Here is a 14,807-nt window from a genome sequence, read left to right on the forward strand (position 1 = left end):
TGATCTTAGCTGGCATCTTTATGCAGATAAGAAAAAGAAGCTTCCATTGAAGCCTCCAACAGATTGGCCTGTGGGCATGTCTGTGGAGAATGTTCTTGACTGCTAACTTGTCCACTCCGGGTTGTACCATCCCTGGGAAAGTGGGTAAGGGGACAAGGGCTGTGCATGATTGGTAGCTGGATTTGAGCCTGACAGAAATCACAGATTCTTCCATGGTTTCTGCCTCAGGTGTCTGCCCTGCCGAAGTTCCTGCCATGACTATAAGATGAGGTAACCCTTTCCTCCCACGCTGCTTTTAACTGTGGTGTTTCTCACAGTAACCGAAAGCAAACTAGAAGGCGTGTCTTTTAAATTTTTCCCTTTGTTGTCCATACAGAATTCTGCTTTTGTGGGTTCTCATTTTTGTTTGTTTTGTTTTGCTTTAGCTGGTTGAAGACTTGGAGTGAGTGGGGGCAGGGCAGTGAGTATCAAGGGCACTCTTCCCAGCCCTCTGTCCCTGAGTCTCAGCTTACTGATGGCAGCCATGTCTTGTCTGTGAGCCCCCCACCCCCATCTCTATTGAGTGACCTCAGCACCTAGGCTGCTGTCAGAGCATCCCCTGTTTTATGTCCTTCCAGCTCGGAGTGGCAACGGCTGCTTGCTGCAACTAGCATTCAGGTTGCCCCACTAATTCTGTACAACCTCTCCGCTCTTCCGCTCTTCTGTTACCTGTGTAACCAGCTCCGTGAATTCCTTTACCTTCTTTTAAAGAAGATAAAATTGTTTCCTGGTTTGGCTTCACTAGGACCTAGACATAAGAATAATGGTTCCTGGATAGTCACAGGCAGGGATACTGTGGGAGGCTGCAGTTCCAGACCTTTAGGATTCTTCTGCAATTACTGTAGGATTCATACTTCAAACACTAATACAGAAGTGGAAAAATCCTCTTCTAGCCAAGAATGTCGCATTTATTTTCATGAAGACATATTATCTGGGGCCAGAAACATGTATTGCTCTGACGAGGGATCTGAATTTGGTCCCCTGCACTCATACCGGTTGAAGCAGAGGAGAAACGGCATGTCTAAGTGCTTGGAGGGGCAGGTGAGATCGGAACTCAGAATTCCTGAGGTTTTCTAGAGCAGAACTCTTCTTCTGAAATTGGCATCCCCTCCCTGGATCCGCCTTCAGCACCCGTTCTCCGTGGTTTATGTTAATCATCCCTCTGATCTATGGAAAGGAAAACTGAGTGCCCTAAATTTCCCTTTTAATTTTATTATAATTATATGACAAATAATGCTTACTTGCTAATTATTATACAGAACAAATGTTGCTTGCCAAGTGTTGAGTGGAACCTTTTATTCTTCTCTTCAAAAAAAAATTTTATCCTTAGGAAAGCTAAATACGTGTTCCAATCTGGAAGGCTTCATTTATGTAAGTCTCCCATTTCATAATGTCTATGCTGGATATAGGGGTGGAGAAAGGAAAAGAGGGTGCTCGAGGCCACTCAGTCCAACCCCATCATGTCTGAAAGTATAGAGGACCTTGCCCAGAGTTAGGGGCAGGTGGTACTAGAACCCAGGTCCCTGACCTGGTTTAAGGCACACCATAATATTCTTCTTAGTGGTCCTTCTACCTGTTTGTATTACTATGAACTTTCAGCTGATATCAAAAACTCTTTCTCTAATACTGATCTTTACCCTCAGTTCACCTCAACTGTTAGCCTGTCACCAAAAGCAGGAGTTAACCAAAACCTCTTTTCAATCTCCTTGTCTCTTCCTCGCCTCCCTCTCCTCTTTTCCCCAGGTTTTTGAACTGTCGATTCTTGTCTTCAGTCTAGTCAACACTTTCCTTCAAGTCTCCCTTTGGCATTGTCCTTTCCTTGATCCCTCCCTTTTGATTCAAAGCCAAAGTGTCTGGTCGAACCCATGAATACTCCTACTGGAGGAATCGTCTAAGACCTGGGTCCGATGTCTGGTTGCCATAAACCTTTGATCACTCTGAGAAAGGGCACGTGCTAACATCATAACCTTTGAGCAGGACCCTTGAGAATCTCCCTACACTGCCTGGCTTCTTGGGTGCCTATGTGAACATCTTCATGCCTCAAACACTACAGCAAACGTGGAAAATCCTTCTTTAGCCAAGAATATCACATTTATTTTCATTACGGCACATTATCTGGGACTGGAGAGATGAGTTAGGAGTTAAGTGCATGTACTGCAGAGCGTCTGAATTTGGTTCCCAGCATTCATTATCTGGTGACTCACAACCTCCTGTAACTTCAGCTCCAAGGGAACCAATGCCTTTCTCTGTCCTGTACAGGCACCTACAGCCTCTCTCTCTCTCTCTCTCTCTCTCTCTCTCTCTCTCTCTCTCTCACACACACACACACACACACACACACACACACACACACACACAGACAGACAGACAGACAGACAGAGAGAGAGAGGCTTTTCAAAATATGTAACAACCATGGAATACAGGTTTTCGGTGCTTCTGCAATTTGCTTCTTTGGCTGTTAGTATCAGTCTTAGCTGGGTTTTAGATCATTGCCAATTTTGTGTTATGTAGACACTTATGAGTGGTAGGATTTATTAAGGCTTTTTCAGGATAGCATTGTATAATATAACATCTGAGTCACAGTGACCGTGTTCAAGTGCACTAGCCCTCCCCCAGAGCAAAGCTTGACACCACAGTTCCAGTTGGCTCATGTTCTTCTTGCCTTCCAAATTGTGTTCTTTTCCTTAGTGTGGATTTTGTCTCAGGCACATAATTGTTGAGAAGTTAGGAACTCAGTTCATCTTCCACATTCCTGTAATTCATACTTCAATTCCTCTTGATAAATTTGATTTAATATAGTGATCAAATATTAAGGGTCTGCTCAGAAAACAAGTGTACAGGACACCCACTTTCTCCCTTCATACAGTGGTGTGTCAGCAAGAGTTACCAAGGAAGGGGATTACAGGCAGAGAAAAAGGATAGCTCTGGAAACCCAAGAGCACAATCAGTTGTCTTCCTCTTCCCTCGTGTGGAGGGCAGGGTCAGTGTGATACAGGCTGCAGGCTTGCAGTCTGAGCAATCTGCCTTTTAAAAATCCTCATTGTGACCGAAGGCTCTGAGTTCCCACATGTGTGGCATAAGCTTTGTTCACTTATGTTTGTATTATTCCTATATTTGCTCCTTTGGCTGTTAATATCAATCTATTGAATTCTAACTTTAAGTCTTTCATGAGTCTCTAAAGTTTACTTTTTCTTTCCTCTATCTAACCCCTCACAGCTCTTGACCCTGACTTTAAAAAGATGGATTCTTGCATGTTACCCTAACTGGATTCAAATGATTCTCACATCTTGGCCTCTTGAGTGACAGGGACCACAGGCACAAACATTGCCAAGTTGTAATATCCCCCTTTTCACCAATATCACTGCCACCAGTCTCATTCCAGCCCATGACATCCAACCAAAGCCTGGTCTTCTTCTAACTTTTCATGAATTGGATGTAATTCAAAGGCTGCCTATCTGTCCAAGACTTCTTCAGATGAAATTTCTAAGGACCACATTCTCTACATGATCCTGGGTCAGTTCTGATCAAATGCCCTTCCACTAGACATTGAGGGAGGATACAATCTTGTTTGTAACCCAGAATGTTTTGTACCCTGGGTCCTTATATATCCTCTGATCGCAGTTAGGCTCTGCAAGCAGAGAGCCATGTCCCAGCATAAGACAATGAGTCAGTTTCACCACTTTCATTTGTGTATCTTTCTTGGAAACTTAGACCTACCTAAACTCTGATACTTTGAATATCTTACCATTTCCAATGACCTGAAATAACAGAAAGAAGTCAATACAAATTTCTGGACAACTTGCCTAACATAAGGTACCATTTTGTGTCCTTTTACTTTGTTTAAAAAATTATTTTGATTGGCTTTTTTGGAGGGGCTCCCAATATTTTTGGACTATTGGTTTCCTTGCAAAATGTATTGCAACTATAGCCAAGAACCAGAGGAAAATCAGGAAGAAAAGGTCCTAAGCTCCTTAAAAATGTCATTGATAAGTCTCTGAAGCTCACATTTATTGTCTAGTTTTCTTCCGTTATTCCCAAACTGTTAGGCATGAGAACAGAAGGGAGTAGATGGGCACCAGAGCTGGGTATAATAATCCCTTCCCACACCTACATGGCCTATCACTCATCTTTCTGCAACCTTGGTGATTTTCTTCTTACTGAAGGGAGCCTCAGGCCTCTGGAAGTAGAAGTGAAAGACCTCTTAAAGAACACGGGGCAAGATGGGGAATAAACTTGAGTCCTCTCTCAGTGAGGTCCAACTCTACAGAGTCTTATAAAAGTCCAGGGCAACGAGCTCCAGATGCCCTCAAAGTACAAGGCTTCTGTTAGTGCATGAAAGGTTACTGCCCTCCCCTTTCCTGGCCCATGGCAGCCTGCACTGGAATGTACTGGGACATGCTGCAACATACTGGGATGTATTGGGACATACTGGGTCACACTCTGACATACTGGGATGTACTTGGGTACACTGGGGCATACTCTGATGTACTGGGACATACTGGGGCATACTAGGATGTACTGGGACATACTGGAGCATACTGGAATATACTAGAACATACTGGGACCTACTGGGATTAACTCTGAAGGAAACATCTTATCAGGTCTTTATTTCACTGCCTGTTTCTAACAGAGCCTATCCTAATACAAGTTACAAGAACAAAGCCAGGAATGGGAGAAAGGGAAAAGAGAGCCCTTGACAAGTAGAGGTAGTAACAGAAGTGTATTAACAGTCTGAGTTCATTAGAGAGGCCGACTGAGTCTCAAGTGTATGAGACATACTGAACTAAAGTAGCAACCCAGGTAAAATTTACTCCAGAGAAGAGGACTGAAAGAAAGTTCCATGTTTTGAAAAGCTTTCTAGGGGCTGGAGAGATGGCTCAGTGATTAAGAGAGCTGACTGCTCTTCCAGAGGTCCTGAGTTCAAATCCCAGGGAACCACACGGTGGCTCACAACCATCTGTAATGAGATCTGAGGCCCTCTTCTGGTGTGTCTGAGGACAGCTATAGTGTACTTTTTATAATAAATATTTTTTTTAAGGAAAGCTTTCTACATGCAAGGGTGAAAATAAACTGTGGATTTACTGGATTTTCAGTTCAATTGAAGTCATTGCCTTCAAGATTTAAACAGAAGTTTGGATTTTTATGACTCATGTTCTTCACATTAGCCTTCACTTGTATCCCTTCTTTGCCTGCACAATAGACTTCTCTTTTTAAAGTCTGCTTCCCCTCGGAAGCCCCCTTTGCCCCTTGGCCACTGCAGTGGCCCTTCTTAGGCACCATTATCTCAGTACTGGGCTTTGAAGATCTGCTCTGCATGCACAATCCGAGGGGCCAGGACACTGAAATCTGTACTTCTGTTTTGTTTTCAATCCAAATTGATTATTTTTTTCAATTTTCATCCAGATGTTTAATATCATGTAAACACAGCTTGAAAGTGTTCCTGGAGTGCTTGCAGATGTGTGCCAGCAAAACACTTTCCAAATTACATATAATGATGCTCTCAGTCTATTTATATCTACTTCATAATCTCTGCCTAGAATTTTAGCCGCGAGATTAAAATGGAAAGAAAGTGAGAAAATCACATGTATGGGCGATTTGTCTATTTGATTAAAGACTCCAGATATTTTGGAAACATTTGGGGATCGACACCATTTCCCACTGAATGCTGGCGTCTCTATGGCCATAGTCTTATGGTTAATTATTTGTATATTCCGCTAACAAGGTATATGTGAAGTTCTAGCTCCTGTGTAATAGAATAGTTTATTCTGGTATTGTTTTCATTTGTTAATTTTGGGAGCAGTGCTCGTGAAGGAATATCTTTCTATGTGGCCCAGGTTGGTCTAAACTCCCAGACTCAAGTGACTCTCCTACCTTGACTTCCCATGCGGCTGATTCCCACCATGATACCTGGTGAGAGTGGACCTCTTGTGACTGGATTCGTGCACTTATAAATGAGACAAACAATATCTGCCTTCCCTTCCATACGCATGCTAAAAGAAGGGGTGCTTGACTAGCAAACTGACTTCTGGCTCTCTAATTTTGAAATCTGGCATCCAGAAAATAAGTTTTGGTGTTTATGACACTTAGTCTGTGCTATTTTGATATGGCCCTTTTGGAGTGACTCTCAATATTATTAGACTATTAGTTTCCTTGCAAAAAAAAATTTGAACTATAGCCAAGAACCAGCCTTTCCTCCTAGACTATTTCCATTCTTCTCTACTACCCATTGAACTTTAGAAAACAGTATCTAACCTTCCGCTACTCCTCAAGAAACACACCTTACCACCAAGGATAACCCTCACCTAAAGATAAAAAAAAATGGAGAAAGATATCCCAAATAAATGGACCCAAGAAACAAGCAGGCGACGCCATTTTAATACCTGACAAAATAGACTTCAAGTCAAAACTGATCAGAAGAGATAGAGGGAGGGACACTGCATATTTACCAAAGCAGGGGGGAATCTACCAAGAGAATATTGCAGTTCTTAATATCTGTGTATCAAACACAAGGGCACCCAAGTTCATAAAATAAACATTACTAGAGTTAAAATCACCTATTGACCCTTACAGAGTGATTGTGGGTGGCTTCAATATCCCACAGGTCATCCATAAGAAAAAAAAAACTGAGCAGAACTATTATAAAATTTCATTTTACACCTGTCAGGCTGGTGATCAATAAAACAATTGACAGCACATGCTGGTGAGGATGTGGGGAAAGGGGACACCCATTGCCGGTGGGAGTGCAAAGTTGTAAAGTCAGTATGGAAATCATTCTGTCAGTTCCTCAGGAAGCTGGGAATAGATCTACCCCCAGATCAAAGCTATACCACTCTTGGGCACAAACCCAAAAGACTCTGTGCTACAGAGACATTTGTTCATCCATGTTTATTGCTGCTCTACTCATAATAGTCAGAAATTGGAAACAGCCTAGAAGTCTATCAACATATAACTGGATAATGAAAATACAGTACATTTACACAGTGGAATATTATTGAGCTGTGTTCAGAAGAATGGAACTATGAAATTCACAGGAAAATGGATGGAGCTGGAACAAAAAAATGTCAAGTCGAATAAGATAATCCAGACCTCAAAAGACAAATATTGCACGTTTTCTTTTATAGGTACATGCTAGTTTTTAAGCCTTCAATGTGCACGCTACAATCCTTATAACAATAGAAGTTAGGTACCTACCCAGGGGCTAAAGGGTAGGAGAGGGTCCGTCAAGGGAAAATGGAATATATTTTTATGAAGAGGTGAGGCTGGAAAACTGGAGAAGAGGACTAAATGGAGAAGGAGATAGAGGAAGAGAATATGAAGATAGATAACTAACACCGAGAGCTATTCAGGGGAAATATGGAAGCCTGCTACTGTAGAAGACTCCTCACATATATACATTTAGGAAGAATCTAAATGGAATTACAAGGTAATGGGAGACAATTCTCCATCTACACATCTTACCCCACCAAGCTAAACCTCCATTAACAGGAAGGGATTATATCTTGTTGAATTGTTGGCCAAGGCAGTTCCACAGAAACACTCAGACATCTCAGGCTACTGCCAAAACTATCAGTTATTCTCCGTGAACTGGTGGTAAAGTGCTGAAGACAGAACACGGAGAAGTTGAGCTGGTGCCTAACTACAGCCTATGTCCCTACTGACCTACAACTGTGACCTGTCTGAGAGATTGCTATTGCAATAAGTGGCACCAATGTGCCCAAGAGCAACAAGTCACTCTCTTATTAGATTTAAGGTCCACTCCATGAGATGGAACCCATGCCCTACACTGGTAAGTTGGTCAAGCCATAGGCCTCGCAGAAAACTAAGTGGTATTGTTTTACTAAAGAAACACAGCAATGAAATGATTCCTAATGACATCCTGCCATACCCACGGGTCAGTGCCACACTCAACCACCGTCAAAGTGTTTCTTGCAATGGATGAGAACTCAAGCAGAGAGCCACAGTGGGCAGAGTGAGAGACTTTGGAGCAGCCTATCCTAAACGGGATATATTTATCCTACCCACCCTCAGCGCTCAGGGCTCCGTGTGGAAGAGGAGGTGGGAAGATTTAAGAGCCAGCGGTGGTGGATGATGACTCGAAGGAAACCGTCTTTCAGACACAGCAGAACCAATGCACATGTGCACATGAGAGACTGTGCCAGCATGGGCAAGGCCCGAAGCGTCCCAGCACTGAGAAGAGGAAGCCCCACCAATAACCAAGATCTTTGTAGATGATACTTGTTGGCAAAGAAAAATTAATTTTCTCCAATGAAGCCTCACTAGGTATGCTAACCACATTTCAGAGCAGCCTCCGTGCCCAGGAGTTGTAGGTCAATACAAGATGAACAGAATGGTATTTTGGGAAACGTTCTGGACTCTCAAGATGGTGGGATCTCTGCATCATATGATGTTGGAATATGGGCGTCCTACACCAGAAGGGCTGGGCAGATGTCAGACCAGATGTTCTCTAGGTTTCTTTTCCTCCCCCCACAGAACTCTTCTAACGTCTTTTCCAAAAATTTCTTTTGTTGCTTTGCTGTCAAATACGTGTCAGGATGCTAAATATTCAAATATGGGAGAAATCTCAGGGAAATCATGTTACTAGGAAACCAGAAAGCCCTGGCATTCATTTAAAGGGAATTTATTTTGCTACCATATACTGTTTCTGAAGTCCTGCCAAACCAAGCTCTTTGTCCGTGGCCCATGCTTGTGAGCTGGTTTCCCTCCCGAAGTGGCCAAGGTTTGACACTTCTGATCACCAAAGCCACTGGTTAGTGTTTTTTGTCCTGTTTGGGGGTGGGGGTGGTGGTACTAAAGTATAAAGCAGGGTAAAAGGTATAAATAAAGCACTAAAATTTTAAAAAGTATAAAATGAGTAAGCATGCTTATTATTCTAAACAAGAGTGTGGATTTTTTTAATAATTGGAGCTCATAAATATATGAAATGTTTAGTCAAAGCATTTCAATCTCAGCATGATAGCATTGTGAACAGATAGCTTTTTCTTGTGGTGTTACCCAGTGTACTATAGGCTATTTGGTTGCCAACTACTAGATTCCAGAGTTACCTCCCAGTTTTGACAACCAAAATTATCAAAATAAAAACACTGGAAGTAAATTGTCTAGATGTTATTAACATAATAATCAGTCATGTATCAGAAACCCATCCTTTCTGATGATATTACCTGGATGTAGGAGATAGAAACCTCATGTGATTAATATCAAGGACCCAGAAGTCCAATGACCTGTATTCAAATTCTGAGTCTCTTGTCTGTATCTTATTTGCCTTCCTAAGATTTACTCTCTCTGTATGTGAAATGGGACGGTGGTAACACCCTACTGGCCATGAGAACGAAATCAGACAGCATCTGCTTATCACAGAGGTACTTTGTGCATTCTTCTTTCTTCTACCCCTCTCCACCCACTTTCTCTCACTCTTTCAATCCACGAACACTAGATAGGAGAGAAGAAAGAATAGAGGGGAAGGGGAAAAGATCCCTGAATAAGGTCAAGGGTCAGAAATTGGGCAAAGTAATTGTTAAGACTACTTCCTGCTGATTAGGAGTGTCATTGTCAAGTTCCTTGGCGGCAAGTTTGATCTTTGCTGTCAGATATCTTCTTCTTCTTCTTCTTCTTCTTCTTCTTCTTCTTCTTCTTCTTCTTCTTCTTCTTCTTCTTCTTCTTCTTCTCCTCCTCCTCCTCCTCCTCCTCCTCCTCCTCCTCCTCCTCCTCCTTCTCCTCTTCCTCCTCCTCCTTCTCTTCTCCTTCTTCTCCTCCTCCTTCTCTTCTCCTTCTCCTTCTCCTCCTTCTCTTCTCCTTCTCCTCCTCCTCTTCCTCCTCCTTCTCCTCCTCCTCCTCCTTCTTCTCCTTGTTTCTTCTTTGCACACAACTACTTAACAAACTACAACTGACAATGATTAACAACAACCAACAAATAACCCACCAACAACCCACACTGCCTTGGGGCCCTAGAATTTATATGCCCTCTAAAAAGTCTCCAGAATTCTAGACATCAAACAACTGAAGAAACTATCTGCAGCTGGCAAAACCACACCCCTGCTTGAGGACGAGGCAAATCATCATCATGTGAAGCACTCCATACCTTTCACCTGGGATTTAAATGAAAGCAAATTCTTATAATATTTCTGTGTTCTTAAACAAAACAAAATTCCAGAATTCTCACTACAGCCATCCATGTGACCTATCACGATCCTTAAAACCCCTGAGCTGGGCTGAAAATGGTCTTTTATTTCTTGGCACATAACTTGACCTGAATGCGTTCTAGGTTGTACAAATAGGCTAAATACTATAACCAATAACTTTGAGTCTTACAGTCTGAACACAACAATTTATTCTCACATGTCTAATGGTCCGTGTGTTTCTACTGGAGCATCATATATACTGGACAGCCCTTCTGCATGTGATTTGGGGACCTGGCTCCTGTCAGTAGCTCTGCTAGTCTGGCATCTTTCCTAATGTGCAAATGCTCTAAAGGGTAAATGAAATCGACAACTAATCTACCTTCACATGCCGTGGACATTCAAACGTCGGTAACCTGTCTTGGGTATCTGCAGTAAAGAAACACACTGAACTTTGTTTAACACAGTGTTTGATAAATCAATTTTCAATTTTTTTCCCTATTAGCTATTAAAATCCAATGGAGGAAGCATCCCGTGGGAAATGTGGGTGTTGGTTTGGGACAGAAGGTGACACTGTCAAACTACATTTCAGGAAGAGAAAACTCTGGTGTCAGTCTGAGGGCTGCTTTGAAAAGCTGAACAATTCAACCAAGAAGGAAGATCTCGCTGGCCCTCTAAGCGAGTGAAGACCTGGACTGGGCAAAGGCATTATTACTTCGTTATCTCCGTATAGCAGGACCAAATAGTGGGGAACTTAAGGGGGGGGATCAGTAGCAGAACACTTTGCTGACATGTGCGAGGTCATGGGTTTAATACCTAGGATTGCGAAACACAAAACAGAGAACCGAGGAATTCAGGCTCAGGATTACAAATGTGCAGGGAAGTGAAAGCATGACAGGAGAGGTTGGCGGACAAGCTGAAAGAGGAAGCCTAGAGGTTTGGAGGAAGCTGTGGAGTCTGATAGGTGAGATCATCTAGGGACAGACTTGAAAAAGGAGAACAGGAAGTGAAGCGTAGAGTGGATTCCAGAGCTCAGCTACCTGGGAGTGGGAGGGTTTGGAAAAGAGGAGAACCGGGGAGTCCGGATCGGTGCCTGACCCGGTAGATGGGGCACACAGTGTGAGCATGGCAGATGGCAGACTCAGGATGAGCCTTCAGGGAGTCTAAAGAGAAAGCTATGGTTGGACATACTCTAACAGCAGTTCTCAGCCTGTGGGTCCCGATCCCTTTAGGGGGTTTAAACAACTCTTTCACGGGGTTATCCAAGACTGTCAGAAAGCACATTATGACTTGTAACAGTAGCAAGATTACAGTCAGAAGGTTGCAAGGAAAATAATTTTATAGTTGTGGGGTCACATGGGGAAATAAAGGGTCACAGCCTTAGGAAGGTTAAGAATCACCGTACTATATAATATGTGGGGCGGAGCATCTCAAGGTTTAGTGGGCCTGTGGCAGCAGCAAGACAGACATTGCTCTGGGAATTTTAGCTGGAGGGACTGGGAAGGACAGAAGAGTTTTGAGCACTCAGGAGAAGGTCAAGGGTCTGGTTGGAGGGAAACAAAGTAGCAGGGGAAGAGGCCTGGGAATGGAAGAAGGAGGCCCTGTCCCAAGAGGAACCCAACAGACAGGGTAGGGAGCAGTGCAGAGCAACGGAAATGCCAGGCAGAGGAAAGCCAAGAGTTTATTTTCTTTTCATAGTTCAGGTAGTGAAGAAAATGTAGAAGGCAAAAGAAGGAATGTGTAGGAAGAAAAACTCGTGAGGGGATGCCATGAAGCTGTTAAGTTTATCTAATGGATGGATGGATATGTGTGTGTGTGTGTGTGTGTGTGTGTGTGTGTGTGTGTGTGTGTGCGCGCGCGCACGCGCGCGCGCGCGAACATAATGAGAGTCATCTGACTCCACTTTGTGACAGACTCCAGAAACTCAAGGTTTAAAAGGACCATGCTCTGCCAGTGACAAATACAGAGGCAGGTGCTCGCAGCCAACCACTGAACTGAGAACAGAGTCCCTAATCGAGGAGTTAGAGAAAGAACTGAAGGAGCTGAAAGGGGTTTGCAATCCCATAGGAAGAAAAACAATATCAACCAACCAGATTCCCCAGAGCTCCCAGAGACTAAACCACCAAACTAATGAGTACACATGGAGGGACCCATGGCTCCAGCTGCCTATGTAGCAGAGGATGGCCTTAGCGGGCATTAATGAGAGGAGAGGCTCTTGGCCCTGTGAAGGCTCAATGCCCCCATGTAGGGGAAAGCCAAGGCGGGGAGATGAGAGGGAGCGGATGGGTGGGTGGGAACACTCTCAGAGAAGCAGGGGGAGGGGGAAGGGATAGGGAACTCCAGAGGAGAAATTGGGAAGGGGATAACATTTGGAATGTAAGTAAAGAAAATATCCAATAAAAAAATAAATAAAAGGACCATGAAGATCAAGAAACCAAAGCGTTGTACTTAGCAACATGGAACAAGAAGCTCAGAGGTTAAGTCACTGCCTCTGTTGCACAGTTGGTCAGTGGGTAGCAGAACCAGGGCAACCTACGCCCCTTTAAAGCTTTGGCAGCTGCCTTTCCTTCTGATAAATCGGAGTGGTTTTCCTTCCTGTTATCTTAGTACAAAAAGTGAAGTAGCCGTATGCCGCACAGATTCGGGCAAGTGTTATCATAAGAGATTTAAACCATGCTTCGGACCCTTTCCTCCACACCACCAGAGGAATTCTCAAAAGAAAATTATTGGAAAGAACCAGCAATGTATTGTAGTTTCCAAGCCCATAAAGCACAGATGTCCATGGGCAAAACTGAAATAAAATTGAAAAGAATTTAAACTTGTTTTGTTTTCTAGTTCCTGGGAATTAGAAATTCTTGCTACACATGAGTGCTGTGGTCCAGTCTCCTCCCCCTTATTACTAAACAAAAGCAGAGCACAACAGAAATAGAAACCAGTGCGGGAGTCTGCCCCCACTTCTTCCTTTGTATCACAATGCTTTTTTAATTTTTTTTTTTTGTCAAATCACATCTTGGCGTATTCATCGTGAATGTGTCTTCTTAGAGGCCTCAAAGAGACTGAAAGCATGTGAAGGGTGTTCTAGTTAGGAGAAGGACCACGTGAGATCTGCGTCTCTTTCAGCTCTTCTTAGCCCCAAGTCGGTGGGCTTACTCTGAAGTTGTCGACGGAAGGGTAATAAAGCCAAGTGTGTGGCTTTATCAGTGCTGACTGGACCATTGTGCCACGGGATGAGGACGCCTTGACCAAACTGCTCGTGAGTTCCTCTGAGCCTCCTTTTAATTGTGTGGGCCTCTGGCTTCCATGTCTGTGTCTGTCCTTGCCAAGTCTAGAAGGAGGCTTTAGTCGATCTAGAAACATTACTTTATCCTTGATGACTGATCACCCAGGCCTACCTTCAGCAAAAATCCTGTTGAGTTGGCTTAGCAAGAGTCTACTGACCACTGATGTTTCCTCTTAGTAATTTTCCATGTCCACCAGGCCCCACCTCAGCTCTTTGGCTATAAATTGCCACCAGTCCCTGTGTTTAGAGTTGAGCCCTCCCTGAATCTCCTATCACAGCCCTGAATAAACTCTCCCTTACCATTTTAACAAGCACGGATGAATTATTTTCTTCAACAAGAATAGAGGGAAACAGAGGCTCTGATAGGAATATTCTCTCAATAGGATAAAAATAAAACAGAAACCTGGTGAGAATTGGGGCTGGCTACTTGTAAGTCCTCACAGTATCTGCAACCTGGCTGGGCCCTGTGCAATTTCACTCTAGCTATCCTGCTTTTAAACCAAATCTCAAATACTCAATATTATCAATAAAGACACAGGAGCCAGATGCTAGGGTGAAAGCCTGCTAGCTCAGAGAGGCAGAGAAAGATCCAGTTGTCCTTCCTCCTCAGCTGATGTCCCCACCCCCCCCCCCAAAAAAGCAAGCTCTCCTTCTCTATGCTGTCTCCTTCTCTACTCCACCCCACAAACCCCTCAAACAGAATGTCCCTCTCTTACTTCCTGTGTATCTCTCTGTCCATCCTCCTGACTTCCTCTTACCCTCTATGGTTATTTCATTCACTCCCTGTCATCTGGTTACGTGCTCCTCCTCTTGGCCTATGGTTGACTGTGTGAAATCCTGTTTTCAATACACAGAAAGCTCTTGGATTAAAAGCATGTGCTAGGGCTAAGCCACACCACAAATAGAAACAGGTTTTTCCAGTAATAAGACAATCTCAGGGTTCACGGTGCAATCAAACATCCTGCAACTTAGCTTGGCAGGTTCTGAACCTTGATTCACCAGAGCCTCCTGGAGACAAGCAAGCACAAGAACATGAAGTGTAGATCTCGAAGACTTCTGTTTCATACTCTCTTAAATTCTCGTAGTTCTTAGTAGCTTTAGAACCTTGGTGCCTACAAGTTTTGCTTGGTGATTATATGGAAATTTGGGGTAACAAAGTTTCCGTTAGATGTTTTGGTCTAATATATTCTGAAAATCTTAGAATCGTTAAGAGGCCAATAAATAGACACTATCCATTGGGCTTTGGGGATTAGACAAAGCCATGTTTATAAAATCAAGCAAGAGTTTTTACTTTACCTCCCATTTTGCTTTACCTCCCATTTCTGGGACAGTGAATTAGTAATGAAAGGGTTGCA

The 14,807-nt window shown here is 43.3% G+C and overlaps 1 long non-coding RNA gene across 1 annotated transcript in view; it reads left to right on the top strand.

Annotated features, from left to right (window-relative positions):
• Window positions 1–13,083: 13,083 nt before the first annotated feature.
• LOC103693097 (uncharacterized) overlaps window positions 13,084–14,807 on the top strand; it is a 79,745-nt gene continuing 78,021 nt past the window's right edge. The window contains exon 1 of the long non-coding RNA XR_015627685.1: window positions 13,084–13,425. This is a non-coding gene — a long non-coding RNA (uncharacterized LOC103693097). The remainder of the gene's footprint in view (window positions 13,426–14,807) is intronic.

This window comes from Rattus norvegicus, chromosome 8, assembly GCF_021556685.1.
Source record: "Rattus norvegicus strain SHRSP/BbbUtx chromosome 8, alternate assembly SHRSP_T2T, whole genome shotgun sequence".
NCBI lineage: Eukaryota > Metazoa > Chordata > Mammalia > Rodentia > Muridae > Rattus > Rattus norvegicus.